Raw genomic sequence first — 13,592 nt, 5'->3', positions numbered from 1 at the left:
AAGAGTTTTGTGTTTCCACACTGACCACTGATTTGGCTGGCTGTGATGGGTCCAAGAAATCTGTTCACATGGAACAGATTTGGAAATGACATTCGCTTTGTTCCAGAGCTGGCTTCCTGCTTCTAAACCGATCACCACAGCCCAGGTGTCCTCTGGAGAGAGACCCCATCTCCAGTGGACCGTGAAAGGAAAGCCAAGGAAAGAATGAGAAATGAATGACACAAGTGCAAAAAAAGAGTGTCACAGACTGACAGACAGTGTACCTACAACTTTTCAGGGTGAAGGGGCGTGGAGACCGGACCATGGAGGGGCCCCTGGGGCCTAAGGGCAGTGGGAGCCGGCCACATGGAGCTTGCCGCCTACCAAGGCAGGCATCCACTGCTCTTGAAGGGGGCAAGCAGTGTCTTCCATGGAGCGGACACCAGTGAGCTTTCTATCTGTAGCAGGCAGGAAAGTCATCTCTTGCCTCCCTCGCAGATTGTGAAAATACACGGACTGTGGCCAAGCGAAATAAAATGCCCCTCCCTGCCTGCGAGTTCAAGCTGCGTCCCTCTGATAGCTGGGCGTGATGGACTGCAGCGTCTGCTTCCAAACCTGTGCCTGTTTGCTTTGGATCCCCCTCCAACACCCCAATCCCAGGACTTGGGGCCTCGCAGTGAAAGCTGCTGGTTTCTGTGACCTTTTGAATCAACTTCCTGTGTCCCATGGGCAAGGACCATGTTCAGATCCCCAGTTGGAGCCCCACGTCCCAGCCACCTGTCTGTGGTTCCTGCTGCTGCTGTTTCCCCAGGGCTTCTGGGAGGAGAATCTAGAAGAGATAAGGAATCGTGTAAGGAATAGAAAGAGTAAGATCTCGGAACTGGCTGCACCTCATTTGAAATCCTGGCTCTGCAACATGCTGGTTGGGCGACCCTGGGTGGATGTGAGCTCCCAGGTGTTGGGCCCCATGTAATTCCTTTGAGAGCCCGGCCAGCTGAGGCTTCTGACCTGCTTTGCATGCGTGGAGGTGGAAATGCCACTGCAGGACTGAGCAGGATTTGAACCTGTGTTGGTCTGGCCGCAGAGCCACCTTCTCTTTCCTGCCCACACTCTCGATGCCGTGGGCTTGGGAATGCGGCTGGGAACTGCCTTCCCATGGGTCCCCCTCATTCTCTTCACGGGTGAGGTGAGGGGTGCCAGGGACCTTCTGTTCACAGTTAGGCATGTTTGGTTCCTCATTCTTTTACTGTTAGAGATTGAGATTGCTTCCGGTTTTTTACTATCATCAACAAGGCTGTGTAAAATGTTTAGGATCGTGAGGCTTTTCTCCATTCCTCTTTCTTTATGAGATGTAGCTAAAAGCTGAATTACTAGGTCATAGGGTACAAAACACTTCAGGCTTTAAGTATAATACCTGTTGCCAGATATCTCTCAATAAGAGTTTTGTTGGCTTATATACTTCCTTCACTCAGAGACTTTTTCCTTGACGCTGGAGGGCCTAAGTTAAGGTCAAGGACAATGCTATTTTGATCCTTGGTTAATACTAACAAAATAACCAATGTGGGCATGTGTGTGCTGGGGGGAAGGAGGCCTGCATAATTATTTTCTATTAAAAAGACAGTCCTCGGGGTGCCAGGGTGGCCCAGTCGGTGGAGCATCCAACTCTTGGTTTTGGCTCAGGCTGTGATCTCAGGGTCGTGAGACTGAGCCTGGCATTGGGCTCCGTGCTTAGCGTGGAGTCTGTTTGAGATTCTCTCTCCCTCTTCCTCTGCCCCTCCCACTTGTGCCCTCTCTCTCTCAAATAAATAGATAAATCCTTAAAAAAAAGAAAGGTAATCCTCAAAGCCATCCTTTCTGTCTTCCTGATCCATTATTTAAATCCCTTTGTATATAGGCAATGCACAGAGGCTATAAGGAAATTTGGAAAATACTAAAAAAAAAAAAAGGAAAAAAGTATCTTGCCAGAGATGGAGAAGTTGTGGGAGGTTTTCTTTTTCTAGTCAAACTGTTTTTACACTAAAAATGGGAGAGGAGGGGCATCCTTAGCCAGAATGTGAACCCCTCTCCTAGACGTTAAACATATCTGTAAAGACAGTGCCTGTCAACTAACTTTCATGTTGGAAAAAAATGGAAGTCCCTTTGATGCACTTGGGAACCAAAGTCCAAACCTGGTCTGTCGGTCCTCTGGCCCAGGCAGGCTGGTGAGTTTTAATCTGTGCCTTCATGCGTGTGCCTCCCAGCCTCTGTTAACGTAAGGCCATCAGGGTAGACCTAATCTGAGCTCACTGGCATCCTTATAAGAAGAGAAAATTTGGACACACAAGAGACACCAGGAGTGCACACAGAGGGATGACCGTGAGGGCATGGCAAGAAGTTGGTCTTCTGTAAGCCAAGGAGAGAGGTCTCAGAAGAAATGAGACCCTCAGACTCTCTGATGTCGGACTTGCAGCTGCAGGATCTGTAAACTCCCTGGCATGTGGTATTTTGTGATGGCGGCCCAACCTGAGACAGCACCCTCTCCTCTCACAGTGAGGTGCACTGCACAGACAGCTCCATCCCAGCCTTTATCCACTCGCCTTTGCTCTCTGGGCACTTTCCTGCATCCCTGGCTCCCTGCTGACCAGGAAGATAAGATTCCATCTCTGTATCTGGGCATTTGAGAGCATGCGTGGATGGCCCTCTGCCGGCAGCACTGATTTGCTGGCTCTTCGCCAAACTTACTCTGGCTCTGCTCCTGCCACCTGCCTCCCCTAAATGTGCTTTCCCCTGCCCTCCTTCCCAGCCTGGGTGTGACCTGCAGCTCTGTCACCATGCAGCCCTCCGGCAGTGCATTTATAAATACACCGGTGTCCACAGCGCCTACCACGGTCCCTCTCACATACTCTGTTTTCAACCAGCCTTAGATGACAGTGACTTCTGGAAAAAGTGAGGATTGAGGATTTGGGGCAGAATTAAATTCTTCATGGACCCATCTTCTGTTTCCGCAGATATTAGAGAAATGATAAAAAATTATGACCAAGTTGGGTTTATCCCAGGAATGGAAGCCCGGTAAAGTATTAGAAACAAAATCAATGTAACTCACTGTATTAGCAGAATGAAGGATTAAAATAAGGTCATTTCAATAGATGGGTAAAGCATTTGACAAAGTTTGATATCCATTCATGGTAAAAAAACTGTCAGTGAGCTAGGAACAGTAGGGAATTTCCTCAGACAGTAAAAGACATTTACAAAACTCCTACAGGCCAGGTCACACTTAGAGGTAAAAGCCTGAATTGTTTCCTGAGCCCATTCACTCCTCCCCAGGAAAGCTTTCCTGACCCCTTGACCAGGTCAAACGGCCCATTATACATTCCCCCAGGACCACTCTCTTCTCCAGAGCAATGCTCACAACTTCAATTGAAACTGTGTTCATGCCACTATTTGGTCAACGTTCGTTGGCAGTGAGCTCCATGATGATGGCATTCTGCCCAGTGCCACTGTGCTGTGTCCACACCAGACTGAGGGAGCGACTGAGTGAGCGGCAGGCCTGGTTCTGCTTGCACAGAGCTTGAGGACTGGAGCCGGGGGAGATCTATCATATGAGTCCATTTGTGCAGCAAAGATGAGGCTTGTGGTTCGCTCTGGGCCACTCCCCCACGGAGAATGGAAGCTGGTGCTTTGTCTCCTGGCTCGAGGCTGGTGGGGGTCCTCCAGGCCTCTCACTGCTCCCCCGCCCCAAACAAGTATATGAGGTCCCTAGGGCCTGGGATGTGAAGCTGTACACTGAAAGAACCACAAACCCTAGTTCAGAGCGAATAGTTGTGATAACTGCAGAGGGCGTCTGCGTGCAGCAAATTCTGTGTGGTGACTCGTTCTGATCAATGCCCCGGATGGACACCTGCAGTTTGAAACCTCGGGCGGGATGCTGTAACTCGTAGGATCCTGGGGCAGAGCCCCTGCCGCTTAGGCTGCTTGCCCACCTGCCTTTGCTCTGGTCATCAGCAATCTGGCTTCTCTGTCCACGGTCACCAGACAGGACACAGGCCCCAGCCCAACCCCTTCTCCCGCCTGGAAGCGGACTTTCCCTTTCTTTCCAAGGATGAGTAGGCAGCTCCTTGCGGATAAAGGGGAGCAGTGCCAACTCCAGGACTTCTCCATCCGATGGTTGCTGGGGGAGGGCCAGGGCTGGGAGCTGTGCCCACGCAGACTGCGAGTTTGAGAGGCTGGCTGCCGTCCACCCGGAGGACTAGGCGGTCGTGGCCGGAGCTGGGAGAGGCCCCTGGAGAAGTGTGTCAGGAAGAGGAGAAAAGGTGAAAAGGTGAGGGCAGGCAGGCACCCTAGCTGTCTGGGGCATGTCCTGGCAGACTTGTGCCTCTGCTCACCGGCCTGGGCAGGTTTCTGTTCTGTGCCTTCTGAGAGGCGCCTTGTCAGCTGCTCCATACGGCAAAGGGAAAGGGAGAGAGGAAGCACAGGCTTTCCTCCCCGGAGCCAGCAGCCGTTGAAGCCACCCGTCAGCTGTAAAGTCTGGAGGGTGCACAGCCCGTGTCTGCCTCGGCCGCCTCTCTCCTGAGATCTCCAAAGGATGATTTTTTTTTAAATTTTTTTAAACGAAAATCATGACTCATGTAAGTATAAAATGAACGCACATCGAAGACTTTATTTGATTCATTTATTAATGAGGGAACCAGTTAGACGTTACCAGCAGTCCAAGGAGAATGCAACAGGCAAGTCGGAATGCTGAGTGAATGTGCAAGCAGGTGCAGAAAGGACTGTGGCCGCTGGACGGAGGTCACTTGCGTGTCTGCGGACGGGCGCGGTGTGCATTCGTGCAGTGCTCTACCACCTACCGAGATGTCACTCCGGGAAGGGCAGGGAGGCCTAGGGAGAGTATTCTGGAGGGAGCACGTAGTGGTGATCTTTCTTGTCCATTTTAAATCTGTCACAGATCCAGGAGAGGTGAGAGCAGAAGGAAATCTGGGCCTTCACGAAACGAAAGAGCTGAGGCAGGAGACAGGCTTAAGACGAATGATGACAAACCCGTGCCCCGGGCTCCCTGATGTGCATGTGAGTAAGAAGTGGGGGCTGGGGAAAGAGGGGGGAGGGGATAAATAGTACGTAAGTACGTACGTAAATAAGAGATTATAAAGGGAAAAAATAAATGAAAAGATAAACGAGAGGGAAAGGGACTCAATACATAAATAAGAAGGAAAGGGAAGAGACAAGCATATAAAAAGCAAGAGGAGGCCTCAGGGAGGTGAGAGAAGAACTGCTTTTGCTCGTTCGCGCCTCAGCTCATTTCCTTGTCCATTCACTGAACATAGTTATTGGGCAGTGCGCTCTGCCCTGGAGTACAAGCTCAACCAGCTGCACTTGACCCTTACTACTCACATCCTACAGGGAAGGACCGTGTGCGGTGGGCCGTTACACAGTGGTCCCCGCCCTGGTCCCTGGAGTCTGTGAATGTCACTGTACATGGCAAAAAGGATTTTACAGATGGGATTAAGTTCAGGACCTTGAGATGGAGAGATGATTCTGGATCATCTGAATGGGCCTGATGTACTCACAGGGGTCCTGATAAGAGGGAGGCAGGTGATCAGAGGAGGAGAAGGCGATGTGATGGTGAAGCAGAGATCGGAGTGATGCGGCCACAAGCTGCAAAGTGCTGGGGGCCTCTGGAAGCTGGTAGGCACAAGGAACACATTCTCCTCTGGAACCTTCAGCGGGAACCAGCCCTCCAACCCATCACCTGTAGCCCTATAGGACCTGGATTTTTGACTTTCAGAACTGGAAGAGAATAAATTTGTGTCATTTTCAGCCATTAAGTTTATGGTGATCTGTTAGAGCAGCAGCAGGAAGTGAATACACACTCCAAGCAAGTGCACTGTAGCATGATTGCAATGCAGAGCGCTCTGATAGGGGAAACTGAGCCAGTCAGGGGAGCCGCCGCCCGGTGTCCTGGGGGAAAAGGATTCCTGCTAACACCTGAGGGTTTTGGAGGACGTAGCTGGGAGCGTATTGGGCTTATTTTCGGTGGGGTGGGAGGGATGCTGTCCCAAAGTATACCAGAGGAGGGAATAATCTCGCAGAGGTCCTGAAGCAATGTTTTCTTACATGTCAGGGGCAGAGGGAGGTTGGAGGCAGGAACCACTAACGTGTGGTTGTGGTGGTTTGTGCAGGGCGTATAGGCCTGAACCCCGTCATGGGGTGAAAATGCAAAGGAGAAGAATTATCAAGACGTTTAGGAGGCTTTTGCAGGAAGGTGGGTGCTGAAATTCAACGTGGTGGTTTTAGACAAAGGGCTTAAAACCATTAGTTAGTCATTTAAAATAAGTATTGGCTTGGGTGGGTGGCACCATGGAGCTAGCTGGTGGCCTTCCTGTGAAAGCACCCTTGAACTCCTTTCTCTTGGTGTCCTTAAAAAATGAGAACTCAGAGGTACCCACATTGCCTGCTTCTGTTAATAACTGGGTAAAAAGAAAGATCATATTTACCATGGCCTTGATTCTGAGACTAGCCTACAATTCACTTTAAAAATCCAGAAAGTGTTTTGCTCATCTATACATTCCTAAAGGCCACACAGGCAGAAGACTTAGTAGCTGTGGAGCAGCTCTCCCAGAGGCTCATCGTGGAAGTTGTGATTGGCCAGGGTGCATTTCTCGGGATATCAGTGGTCCGCACGCCCATTTGCTACCTCGTGAGTATGTCTTTTGGCCAGCCACTTGAGGTACTTGTTTGTGATTGTTTATTCGCTCTTTAATCCTCAGAGCTTCTCCCATGATGAATGCTTGTGAGCCAAATTATTTGGCAGGAGACTTTCGTGTCGTGGCCAAATGGGGAGCGGCAGAATGAATGTCTTTTTAAAACTCTCCTCCCGTTGGCCCTCTCCTCATTCTGCTTGTATACGTGTCCCTTTTACAATCCTAGTGGCCATTGAACACACCAGAACAGCTGCTGGTCCCACAGCACAGATTTCCACCGCCCCCCCCCCCCAGCCTGATACTGCATTGGCTCATGCTTTTTCCCTGGATGGTATGTGATGGACTCTTTCTCTTGATTCCCCATACTCTTCACCTAAATTTCTGTTTCTTATTAATTATCATTTGTGGTGTTGGTTCTGTTTGCGGGATGCCTTGAAAGCTGCATGGGGTCTCACAGTGAGAGAGGGATCCATGCTCGGGTTCCCATGCAGGTGAATTTTGGGTGATTTGTAACAGGTACAGTGGGAAAGTCCAGAATTGAGGGATGCAGGCCAGTATGAAAGACCCATAGATTTTAGGGCCCTCTGCCTGAAGGGTCATATGCCTGGGCAGCAAGAGCTCCCCTTAGCAGTGCTTTGCGAAGCTTGCACTAATCATTCTGACAGACATTTAACTTCAGTCTCTGTTAGAGTCAGTAGCATGTCCTGAAAAATTTAGGAAGGGCCAACAGGCATCCTCTCTCTATGACCTGCTAACACAAGGAGCTAAAGCTGAGTGTGTTCTGGGCACAGCCCATGTTCTCACCCTTCCATGTTGGGCCAAGCGTGTTGCTGATCACTCAGGGATCAGCCTGTATATGGACATTGACATTCCTTAGAAATGTGGCAACTAAAGTGATTTCCTAAAATTGGTAAACACAGTATTTCTTCATTCTGCTTACTAGGCCGTGCTCTTGTCCAGGGAATTATTTTTTCCTCTTCTAGAATAGAATAGATTTTTTCCAACTTCTATTTCCTCCTCCTGTGGGATGATGATAGGCATCAGCAGGAGGGGTTCTGAATTTTTGCAGGTGTTTGTGTTCTGGTCAACATTGTGATGATGTTGATTCCTGGCACGCCATGTTGAAACAGGTCTTGTTGAGGCTTATTGGAAAAGAGCTACCCCATGTAACCTGGATTTGTTGGAGCTTCAATTTAGAAACAATTTCTTGGCAATACTAGTTCTCTTGATCATACATGTTATAATTAAGAAGGTGCAAGAAGTTTAGAGCCCTGGAGACCCAAGACCTTCCATGGAACGAGCATGCATATTGTCTCCTAAGTAAGGAACGTTCATGGGGTTCTATTAAACTGGGGCACACGATAAGTTGATGACTTGAGTCAAGGGTGTGGATCAGGAAATGGAATTCAGGAGGGGTGGACTGACTATGTTGGTTTGTGGCCTCACATACAGGCCTTTCCTGAGTCTCCTCCTCTGACAGCAGGTCCATGTGGCTCTGGTTTCATAATGCTGGGTGCCTTCTGTATTGTCACATGAAGAACCTGTGTGCTGGGAGCTGGAGAGGGGGGTGGGGGGTCTCCAAAGTCCTGTCCACATACCCCACCTGCAGACCAGAGTACTAAGGGTTTGGGTAGGCTGCAAATCAAGGAAGACCCAAAAGGCAGAGGCTTACAAGAAATGAGGTTTGCTTTTTCTGCCTGCAAGAAGTTTGAGTTGTTGGAAGTTCAGGGCTGGGTTGAAGGTTTAGGGAGGCTGAGGCTTTGATGGCCTCTTTGGTCTTCTCGTCAGAGTCATCTAGAAGGTGTCTGATACAGGTGGGGTGGGCCCAGGTTGGAGGGAGCAGTGGCCTGTGAGGGTGGCACTCCCTCTGACTGTTGTGGGGAATGGCTATCAGGAAGTTTCCTCTCCACCTGGTCACTCTGGTATGGAGGCAACTCCTTTGAGATGGGATAACGTGCAGTCATGCCAAAAGGCCAGACTGGATTCCCGGGGGGAAGGGGCAGCCCCAAGGCATGCAGGAGCTTTGGTGGGACTCATACTTCTTGTGCTCCTGGGAGCTCTTCAGTCACCCCACTCAGTAAGGCCAGTGTTGTCCTTCCCAACAAGGCACTGTCTGGCGCTCTGTTAAACGCCAAGATGCACCCGAGCCCTTGGCCTTGCAGTGCTCACTTTGACTGCAGACCACACAGTGCTGAGCGGAGGGGAAAACAGTGGTTACCTAGGGAGGCCCAGCATCGTGACCCTCAGGAGCTGTCATGGGACAAGACAGTGGGACAGCTCCCACAGCTGGTCTTTGTTTACTGCTTTTATCTGCTTTGCCTTCAAAACTTGCCTCTCCTTCTTCCCTTCCACCTCTTCCTTGACTGTTCAGTTAAAGGTAGGCCGAGTTACCTACCATGCCCTTCCCTTTACCTGGATGACTAAGGGAAACCACCACAACTCAACAAGGCCCATGTCCTGGGGGCAGGCATTAGTCTCAGGCCCAGGAGTCAATGTGCAAGAAATGCACGCTGGTTTTTCTTTAACATAATTTAATTTCTCAGGCTCCCGTTCTGCACAGGCGGAGGAAGCTTATACTTGGTCAGCTGGCACCCTCTGCCTTTCCTGAGGATGTGCTCAGTGCTACGAGCTTGGCTGGTTGCTTGGTCCTGGCACCAGTGTCTCACCACTTGAGTTTGTTAGAAGCTTTCCTGCCAGTTCTTGGTCATCGGGCCCTGCTGGTCACTGCTGTTGTCTCTTGTTCTTACTTGATCCTGACTTTGCTTCATGCGTGCTCTCTCTGGGCCCGGGAAGCTCTTAGGAGCTCCCATCCATCCCTAGGAAGAAGTCAGGTGAAGTTGGGTCTGGCTTGCTAATTCTGAACCATTAAATAGGTATTTATTCTGCCTGCCTGTCCGGAGGAAGTTAGGGTTTTGCCCCACTGTGGGCTTTAGCTTGAGGTCTGAGATTATCCTTCTGCTTATTGATCACCAGAAGGGCAAAGTGAGGATGGCACACACTTTCGGGCACAGGCCCTTCCCAGGACCCTCCACTCTGCTGAGGAGAGCACTGTGCAGCTGAAGCCAGAGACTTCCTTTGTAAGGTCACACATTCCTCCTGAACTCTGGTCTTATCCCAGGACCTGAGCTTTGCACTCAAAGATGAAGGTAAAGACTTCCATTTCCTCTGCTAAGTCACGTCTGGCTGAAGCAGGGAACACAGAATGACCCTGTTACATGACCCAGGAGAAGACCTTGGGAACAGAAGAGCCTCGTTGACCCTTCAAGAAATCCCACCAAATCTACATAAGAGGAATAGAGAAAGGAGGATGAAGAGAGGCTTTTCCCTTTTAATACCACACAGAATAAATTTTAGACTGTGTGTGTGTATGTATGTGTGTGTTTGTGTGTGTGTATGTGTGTGTGTGTTTGTGTGTGTGTGTGCGTGTGTTTTAATTTTGGTCCTTTAGATGGAAGAGAATTTCAGAACATATGAGTAAAAATAAACTTACATTTCAGTGCTCCTGGGGTCTCTTCGAAATGATCAGAAGTTGAGAAACTTAGTTACACTATTTTACTTAAAATTCTTTTTAACTGTAAAGTGATCTGCTAGGCTATCAAACTTTTTAGGTGCACCCAAAATAACACCCGATTTCTGAAACCACCGTATTTTACACTTTCACTTCCCACATACACCAGCTCGGTGACAAGAAACCATCTCTGAACAATGTGCGGAATTGAGGTTCTCGGAAACATACCCAGGTCCTGGTGTTCGCAGTGTGTCTGCTCAGCCGCTCCTTCTGCCTGACATGTCCCCATCCCGTCCCCCCTGGCACACTCCTGCCTCTTCTTCAGGGACCCGCTCCAGCGCAGTCCCCCCCCCCACCCCCGCTTCACCCAGCTGTCCTCCCCACCACCAGCAGGGGCAGCCATTCTCTACCTGGGTTCCCTCCTCCATTAGAGCATCTCCCTCACTGTAGTAGAGAGACTAGGTCCCCTGAGTGTGTCCTTCCTCCGTGCTGTTGCAATCTATGACTTGCATACCTCTTAGATATACTGCCTAAAATTTTAGACCCTCAGAATCTGAAAATCTCCCTTAACCCTACCCGTTTGCCTGTTGAAAAAGGTGTTATCCCAGTGTGCATCAGTATATCCTTTAGGTCCTGGGCATCTGGACTTGCGCTGGCCTAACGTGTATTCTGATGGGGTCACAGCTGTGAGAACAGAGAGGCACATGGCCTTTGGTATCCTGATGGGTGAGCTGCTTCATTCCCAGGGCCAACTCTTACTGATTTCTCAATCTCCGGGGCTAATGTGGTGCCAGACACAGTGTTATGGGTTGAATTGTGTCCCCCCAAAATCTTTATGTTGATACCCTAAATCGTAGTATATCAGAATGTGACCTTATTTAGAAATAAGGTGGTTGCAGATGTAATTAGTTAAGATAGAGATCTTACTGGAAGTAGGGTGGGCCCCTAACCCAGAGTGACTGGTCTTTCTCAAGAGGAGAAATCTGGACATAGACATGTACATCAGGAGAACATCATGTGAAGATGAAGGCAGAGACTGAGGAGAGGCTTCTGCATGCCAAGGAATACCACAGAGGGCAAGCAGATCACCAGAAGCTGGGGTGGAGGCATGGAAAACAGATTGTCCCACATGGCCCTCAGAAGAAAACAACCCTGCCAACACCTTGATCTTGGACTTTTGGCCTCCAGAACTGTGAGGCAATAAATTTTGTTGTTTAAGTCCCCCAGGCTGTAGTACTTTGTTAAAACAGTCCTATAAAATAATATTCCTTGTATATATCCTGAGTTAATACCAATCAAGTGAATGAATGAATGAATGAATGAATGAAATTTTCCATGAGAATGACAAGCATCTCATGACAACTCATGGACCAATCCACACTTGTCCGATAACCTTAACATTGGGAGAGCCTTACCCCTTAGCAGCTGGTGTAATTATGTGAGGTCCATATGAAATATCTGGCATCCCACAGGCTTAATGACAATTAGTGGGGTGATCTCAAGGGGGTGGGGTAGCCATGCGAAAATCTGGGCTTCTAAGAGGGTCTTGGAGTTTTTAAAAATGGAGGAAAGAACAAAGGAGAAACCTTGCCGTCTTTGACATGTATTAATACGAAATTATTTTTGAACTTTTTATTCTTTTAGGAAAAGACTTGCTTTTTCAGGGCAGATTAATTAAAGAGCATACACATCAGGGGCTGAGTTATGTTAGGAGATTCCCCCCGCTCCAGCAGTCTGGCTTTGTTCTGAGCCTCCAAGATGCTGACTGAGCACTTGGGCAGGATGGGGTGGGGCGGGGCATTTACATGGTTGAAGACCAAGGTGGGATCTCACACCCTAGTCCTCACTCATCAGTGCCCTTCAGCTGTTGTTCACACCCTCTTCCCCCTTGTGCCCAGATGTGAGGAGCCCTCATCATCCATCTTTATCTGTGGCTCTCATCCAGTTCACTGATGCTATATCCATGTAAATGTTTTATGTTTGAACAGTGATATGGATTCCATTTAAGAGGTGTTGTGGGTTAAACCCAAAAGATGTTGACGACGTCCTAAGCCCTCGTACCTGAGAATGTGATCTTGTATGGAAATAAGGACTTTGCAGACGGTGAAGTTAAGACGAAGTCATTAGGGTGAGTCCTAATCCAGTATGACTGGTATCCTTATACAAAGGGAGAATGTGGACACACACGCTCACGTGCACACAGGGAGAATGTCATGTGAACATGAAGGAGGAGATCGGGAGATGCATCTACAGCCGAGGAACGCCACAGATTTCCAGCAAAGCCCCATGAGTAAGGGGAGGGGCCCAGACAGATTCCCCCTCACAGCCCTCAGAAGGTACCTGGATCCCGGGCTTCCAGCCCCCAGAGCTGGGAGATAATACATTTATTTCCGTTGTCGAAGCCAGCCGTCTCGGTACTTAATTATGGCGGCCCTCGCACACTAATGCAGGGGGTGATCTGAAAGTTTGCTCTCCAGAGCAGTCGCTCGTCTGGAGGAGGGGAGTCAGCTGGCCCTTTCCCATATACGAGCATCTCACATTTGAAGAAGTAGTTCTGGGCTGTCTGAGGACACTTGGCAAGTGATCATCTTAGTCACGAACTTCTGGAAGCAGCATTGTGAAGAATTTGTTTTTAATAGCAGTCTTTCATGGCTTTCTTCCTTCTCTTTTTGTAGGCTTCCTGGCACATAGACTGCTGCCATTTATGCCGAGGAGTGCTTTGGTCTGGGCTCCTGGTGCCCAGTTGCCAGGAGCCTCTGCGGGCAGGTGGGACACCGTGGAGTGTGTTCTCAGGCTTGCTGTCCCCTCAGAGATCAAAGTGGAGACGTCCTTCTGCCCCTCAGCTTGCTCTGTGAAGTGTGTCTCTGCTGTAAGGCCCGGCTGGTAGATGAAGGGGAAGCACAGGGTCAGAGAAGGCGGTTGTGGTCTGAATGTGTATGTCCCTGCAAAATCCTTCTGTGGAAGCCCAACCCGCCATGTGTGACGATACTTGGAAATGGGGCCACTGGGAGGTAATTAGGTTTAGATGAGGTCATGTGGGTGGGGCCTCTTATAAGAAGAGGAAGAGCCCAGAGCCCTCTCTCACCATGTGAGGACCCAGTGAGAAAGTGGCCGTCTGCAAGCCAGGAAGAGAGCTCGCACCAGACACCGCACCTGTCGGCACCTTGATCTTGGACTTCCAGCCTCCAGAATCGTGAGAAATAAATGTCTGTGGTTTAAGCCACTTGGTCTTTGGTGTTTTGTGACAGCAGCCCAAGCAGACTAAGACAGATGCTTTACTTTTCTGCTCCCCAAGAGCTGGGCCTCCTGGGAAGGAGCAGAACCTGTGAAGGCTGGGGTTTGAATCTGGCCACTCATGACTGGCTGTTGAGTCAGAGCAGGGACAAACTAGCTGTGCCTAGAAGAGACAGGGTACTTTCCAGCCTCTC

At 49.6% G+C, this 13,592-nt stretch overlaps 1 long non-coding RNA gene across 2 annotated transcripts in view; it reads left to right on the top strand.

Annotated features, from left to right (window-relative positions):
- LOC141373580 (uncharacterized) overlaps window positions 1-13,387 on the top strand; it is a 48,660-nt gene extending 35,273 nt beyond the window's left edge. For both annotated transcript variants that reach the window (XR_012379730.1, XR_012379731.1), the window contains exons 4-7: window positions 4,904-5,022; window positions 6,530-6,652; window positions 12,153-12,292; window positions 12,840-13,387. This is a non-coding gene — a long non-coding RNA (uncharacterized lncRNA). The remainder of the gene's footprint in view (window positions 1-4,903; window positions 5,023-6,529; window positions 6,653-12,152; window positions 12,293-12,839) is intronic.
- The last annotated feature ends 205 nt before the right edge of the window (window positions 13,388-13,592 follow it).

This window comes from Callorhinus ursinus, unplaced genomic scaffold (genome assembly GCF_003265705.2).
Source record: "Callorhinus ursinus isolate GAN/ISIS: 27379988/994484 unplaced genomic scaffold, GSC_fseal_2.0 scaffold10, whole genome shotgun sequence".
Classification (NCBI taxonomy): domain Eukaryota; kingdom Metazoa; phylum Chordata; class Mammalia; order Carnivora; family Otariidae; genus Callorhinus; species Callorhinus ursinus.
Note: the sequence above shows the minus strand (reverse complement) of the source record. Positions and strands in the feature narration are given on the sequence as shown.